Consider the following 6,247-nt stretch of genomic DNA (forward strand, 5'->3'; position numbering starts at 1 on the left):
GTCAAACGCATACGCAAAAAGATAGGTCTAATCATTTCAGCAAAGCGCTCAAAATCCTCATCATCCTTTTTCTTGGATGGTTTAGGAGGAAAGGGCATGGGTTTCTGAACCCATGGTTCTCTTTCTTTACCGTGCTTCCTAGCAATGAAGTCTCTCTTAGCGTTGGTTCTTTGATTGTGGGTTATCAAGATCAACAGCAGGTTCAATCTCTACATCATTGTTATTGCTAGGTTGAGCATCATCATTAATATTATTAGTAGGTTCATGTTCATTACTAGATTCTGTTTTAGCATCAAAAATAGAAATATCATTGGGATTCTCAGGTGTGTCAACGACAGGTTCACTAGAAGCATGCAAAGTCCTATCATTTTTCTTTTTCTTCTTTTTAGAAGGACTATGTGCATCAACATTAGTTCTCTGAGAATCTTGCTCAATTCTCTTAGGGTGGCCCTCAGGATACAAAGGTACCTGAGTCATTTTACCCCCTCAAGTCATAACTCTAACAACATTATCATTTTTCTTATTATTTAATTCATTGAGCAAGTCATTTTGAGCTTTAAGCACTTGTTCTACTTGATTAGTAACCATAGAAGCATGTTTACTAATAATTTTAAGTTCACCTTTAACTCTAGAATATAATCACTCAAGTGTTCAATCATATAAGCATTACGTTTCAATTGTCTACCAACATAAGCATTGAAGTTTTCTTGTTTAACAATAAAATTATCAAACTCATCTAAGCATTGGCTAGCAGACTTATAACGAGGAATATCACCTTCATCAAATCTATAGAGAGAATTTACCTTTACTACATGTGTCGGGTTATCAAGACCATGTATTTCTTCAATAGGTGGTAAATTCTTAACATCTTCAGCTTTAATACCCTTTTCTTTCATAGATTTCTTTGCCTCTTGCATATCTTCAGGACTGAGAAATAGAATACCCCTTTTCTTTGGAGTTGGCTTAGGAGTTGGTTCAGGAAGGGTCCAATCATTCTCATTATTTAATATATTATTCAATAGCAATTCAGCTTGCTCAAAAGTTCTTTCCCTGAAAACACAACCAGCACAACTATCCAGGTGGTCTCTGGAAGCATCGGTTAGTCCATTATAAAAGATATCGAGTATTTCATTTTTCTTGAGGGGATGATCAGGAAAAGCATTAAGTAATCGGAGAAGCCGCCCCCAAGCTTGTGGGAGACTCTCTTCTTCAATTTGCACAAAATTATATATTTCCCTTAAGGCAGCTTGTTTCTTATCAGCGGGGAAATATTTAGTAGAGAAGTAATAAATCATATCCTGGGGACTACGCACACAACCAGGAGTAAGAGAATTAAACCATGTTTTAGCATCACCCTTTAATGAGAACGGAAATAACTTAAGGATATAGTAGTAACGAATTTTTTCCTATGAGTGAATAGGGTGGCTATATCATCTAATTTAGTAAGATGTGCCACAACAGTTTCAGATTCATAGCCATAAAAAGGATCAGATTCAACCAAAGTAATTAACTCAGGGTCGACAGAGAAATCATAATCCTTATTGGAAATACGGATAGGTGAAGTAGCAAAAGCAGGGTCATATTTCATTCAGCATGCAAAGACTTTTCTTTCAATTTAGCTAACAGTTTCTTAAGATCATATCTATCTTTGCAAGCAAAAAAGTCTATAGCAGTTTCTTCATCCATAACATAACCCTCAGGCACATCAGGCAATTCATATCTAGGGGGAGAATCTTCATCATCACTTTCATCAATATTATCAGTTCGAATAATTTCATTCTCTCTAACCCTAGCAAGTTGTTCATCAAGAAATTCACCTAATGGCACAGTATTATCAAGCATAGAAGTAGTTTCATCATAAGTATCATGCATAGCAGAAGTGGCATCATGAATAACATGCGACATATCAAAATCAATAGCAGGAATAGGCGTCGCAAGTTTACTCATAACAGAAGGTGAATCAAGTGCAGAGCCAGATGGCAGATTTTTACCTCCCCTCGTAGTTGAGGGATAAATCTTGGTTTTTTTGTCTTTCAAGTTCCTCATAGTGATCAGCAGATATAAATCCCAAGTGACTCAAAGAATAGAGATATGATCCCCGGCAACGGCGCCAGAAAATAGTCTTGATAACCCACAAGTATAGGGGATCGCAACAGTTTTTGAGGGTAGAGTATTCAACCCAAATTTATTGATTCGACACAAGGGGAGCCAAAGAATATTCTCAAGTATTAGCAGCTGAGTTGTCAATTCAACCACACCTGGAAGACTCAATATCTGCAGCAAAGTATTTAGTAGCAAAGTAGTATGGAAGTAACGGTAACAGTGGTAAAAGTAACAGTAGTAGTTTTGTAGTAATTGTAACAGTGGCAACGGAAAAGTAACTAAGCAAAGATCAATATGTGAAAAGCTCGTAGGCAATGGACCAGTGATGGATAATTATGTCGGATGCGGTTCCTCATGCAACAGTTATAACATAGGGTGACACAGAACTAGCTCCAGTTCATCAATGTAATGTAGGCATGTATTCCAAATATAGTCATACGTGCTTATGGAAAAGAACTTGCATGACATCTTTTGTCCTACCCTCCCGTGGCAGTGGGGTCCTATTGGAAACTAAGGGATATTAAGGCCTCCTTTTATTAGAGTACCGGACCAAAGCATTAACACTTAGTGAATACATGAACTCCTCAAACTACGATCGTCACCGGGAGTGGTCCCGATTATTGTCACTTCGGGGTTGCCGGATCATAACACATAGTAGGTGACTATTGACTTGCAAGATAGGATCAAGAACTCACATATATTCATGAAAACATAATAGGTTCAGATCTAAAATCATGGCACTCGGGCCCTAGTGACAAGCATTGAGCATAGCAAAGTCATAGAAACATCAATCTTAGAACATAATGGATACTAGGGATCAAACCCTAACAAAACTAACTCGATTACATGATAAATCTCATCCAACCCATCACCGTCCAGCAAGCCTACGATGGAATTACTCACGCATGGCGGTGAGCATCATGAAATTGGTGATGGAGGAAGGTTGATGATGACGACGGCGACAGATTCCCCTCTCCGGAGCCCCGAGCCCTCCCGAGAGAGATTATGGCTTGGCGGCGGCTCCGTATCGTAAAACGCGATGAATCCTTCTCTCTGATTTTTTTTCTCCCCGAACATGAATATATAGAGTTCGAGTTAAGGTCGGTGGAGCCTCGGGGGGCCCACGAGGCAGGGGGCGCGCCCCAGGGGGGTGGGCACGCCCCCCACCCTCGTGGACAGGGTGTGGGCCCCCTGGTGTTGATTCTTTCGTCAGTATTTTTTATTTATTCCAAAAATATTCTCCGTGAAGTTTCAGGTCATTCCCAGAACTTTTATTTCTGCACAAAAATAACACCATGGCAATTCTGCTGAAAACAGCGTCAGTCCGGGTTAGTTCCATTCAAATCATGCAAGTTAGAGTCCAAAACAAGGGCAAAAGTGTTTGGAAAAGTAGATACGATGGAGACGTATCAACGCCCTTTAATATTTCTAATGCCGGTTACTTGTATGAAAGAGGGTGTTCAACTATCCTTCTTGCTGAGTATTGAGTTCATAGAACAATCTGGCTCGCTTCCGGGGTATAGCATGTTCCAAATCGTACGTGTAGCATAACCAAACCTTGTATATGAACCATACCTTTTGTTGAAAACATACAGTTTTTGTTGCACACAATTTGACTTCCGGCTGATTTAATCATTACTGCTGTGGAAATTGCACACTGAGGCAGACTTGATGCTTATAATCAGGCCAGGATATTGTTTGCATTCAGACCAGATATTTCCAATACAATGCAGTCGACTGAGAATTCCATAATGTTGCCGAACTCCAAATATTTGAACTCCTCACCGATTCTTCGGGTCCGGTGTTGGTTGATGAGCAACTTGCCTAAGGGGTAATAAGATAACACCGAGGGCCCAAAGAAAGAGGCAAAATAAAAGACTAAACAAAATAATCTCGAATCTATCTATCCTCCTATCAATGAAATGATACGCTGCTAAGCGTATTCACCAAAAAAAGCACACAAGGCATCAAGATTACATACGAGCAACATCAGAATTTACTGCTAGGGTTCATCCTTTCACTAGTGCAAATTCTCTCAACAATGATAACATATTTAAATCATATGATAATCCCTCAACGTGCGACAAAGAGTCACTCCAAAGTTCCTATCGCGGAGAACATAAGGTGAAATTGATTGTAGGTTACGAAACGACCTCAAAGTTATTCTTTCCGATCAATCCAGTGAGTTATTCCTATAAGTGTCACAAACAGCCCTAGAGTTCGTAGTAAAATAACACCATATGATACACATTAATCAACCCTAATGTCACCTAGATACTCCAATGTCACCACAAGTATCCGTGGGTCAATTATACTATATGCATCAAACAACTTCTGATTCATAATATTCAATCCAACACAAAGAACTTCAAAGAGTGCCCCAAGATTTCTACCGGAGAAACAAGGACGAAAACGTGCATCAACCCCTATGCATAGATTAACCCAATATCACCTCAAGAATCCACGAGTAGAGTGCCAAAACATACATCAAGTGAATCAATAGAACACCCCATTGTCACCACGGGTATCCCACGCAAGACATACATCAAGTGTTCTCAAATCCATAAAAGCATTCAATCCGATAATAGTGAAACCTCAAAGGTAAAACTCAATTCATCACAAGAAGATAGAGGGGGAGAAACACCATATGATCCGACTATAGTAACAAAGCTTTAGGCACATCAAGATCGTGCCAAATCAAGAACACACGAGAGAGAGAGAGAGAGAGAGATCAAACACATAGCTACTGGTACATACCCTCAGCCCCGAGGGTGAACCACTCCCTCCTCATCATGGTGGCCGCCGGGATGATGAAGATGGCCTCCGGTGATGATTGTTTTTCATGGATACATATGCTTGCAGCGACGGAACTTCCGATCTATGGTTCTTTTTGGGGGTTTCCATATTTACAAGAATTTTTGGCATCGGAAACAAGTCAGGGAGTTGCCCGAGGGACCCACAAGCTCGGGAGGCGCGCCCTAGGGGTGGGCGCTCCCCAGGCTTGTGGCCTCCTCAGTCACCTCTCGGCCCAGTAAAAAATCACCGTAAATTTTCAGCCCATTCCGAGAACTTTTATTTCTGCACAAAAAACGACATCACAGTAGTTCTGCTGAAAACATCGTCAGTCCGGGTTAGTTCTAATAAAATCATACCAAAACCATATAAAATTTTTGTAAACATGGCATGAATACTTCATAAATTACAGATACGTTGGAGACGTATCGGCATCCCCAAGCTTAATTCCTGCTCGTCCTCGAGTAGGCAAATGATAAAAGAAATAATTTATGAAGTGTGAATGCGAGCATAGTGCATAAGTTTGATCAATGATAATTCCAAACACTTTTTCTAGCATCATTATATATCATAAACAGTAGCTCATCGCGTAAAGCTTCTCATGATCAAGTAATCTTTCTTATTGTGGCATGAATATTCATATCCATAGGATTCAAAACAAAAGTTTAATATTGACATAAAAACAATAATACTTCAACCATACTAATAAAGCAATCATGTCTTCTCAAAATAACATGGCCAAAGAAAAATTGTATAGTGTGTCTATGCTCTATCTTCATCACACAAAATATTCATCATGCACAACCTCAGTATTGACCAAGCAATTGTTTCATACTTTTAATGTTCTCAAGCTTTTTCAACTTTCACGCAATACATGAGCGTGAGCCATGGATATAGCACTATAGGTGGAATAGAATATGGTGGAGGTTGTGAGGAGAGGACAAAAAGGAAGAAAGTCTCACATCAACTAGGCAAATTAATGGGCTATGGAGATGCCCATCAATTGATATCGATGCAAGTGAGTAGGGATTGTCACCCAACGGATGCACTAGAGCTGTAAGTGTATGAAAGCTCAAAATAAAACTAAGTGGGTGTGCATCCAACTTGCTTGCTCACGAAGACCTGGGGCAATTTGAGGAAGCCCATCATTGGAATATACAATCCAAGTTCTATAATGAAAAATTCCCACTAGTATATGAAAGTGAAAAAATAGGAGACTCTCTATCATGAAGAACATGGTGCTACTTTGAAGCACAAGTGTGGAAAAAATATAGTAACATTGTCCCTTCTCTCTTTTCTCTCATTTTTTGTCTGGACGCTTTGTCCTCTTCTTTTTTGGGGCTCTTTGGCC

This window comes from Triticum aestivum, chromosome 4D (assembly GCF_018294505.1).
Source record: "Triticum aestivum cultivar Chinese Spring chromosome 4D, IWGSC CS RefSeq v2.1, whole genome shotgun sequence".
In the NCBI taxonomy this organism is placed as follows: Eukaryota; Viridiplantae; Streptophyta; class Magnoliopsida; order Poales; family Poaceae; genus Triticum; species Triticum aestivum.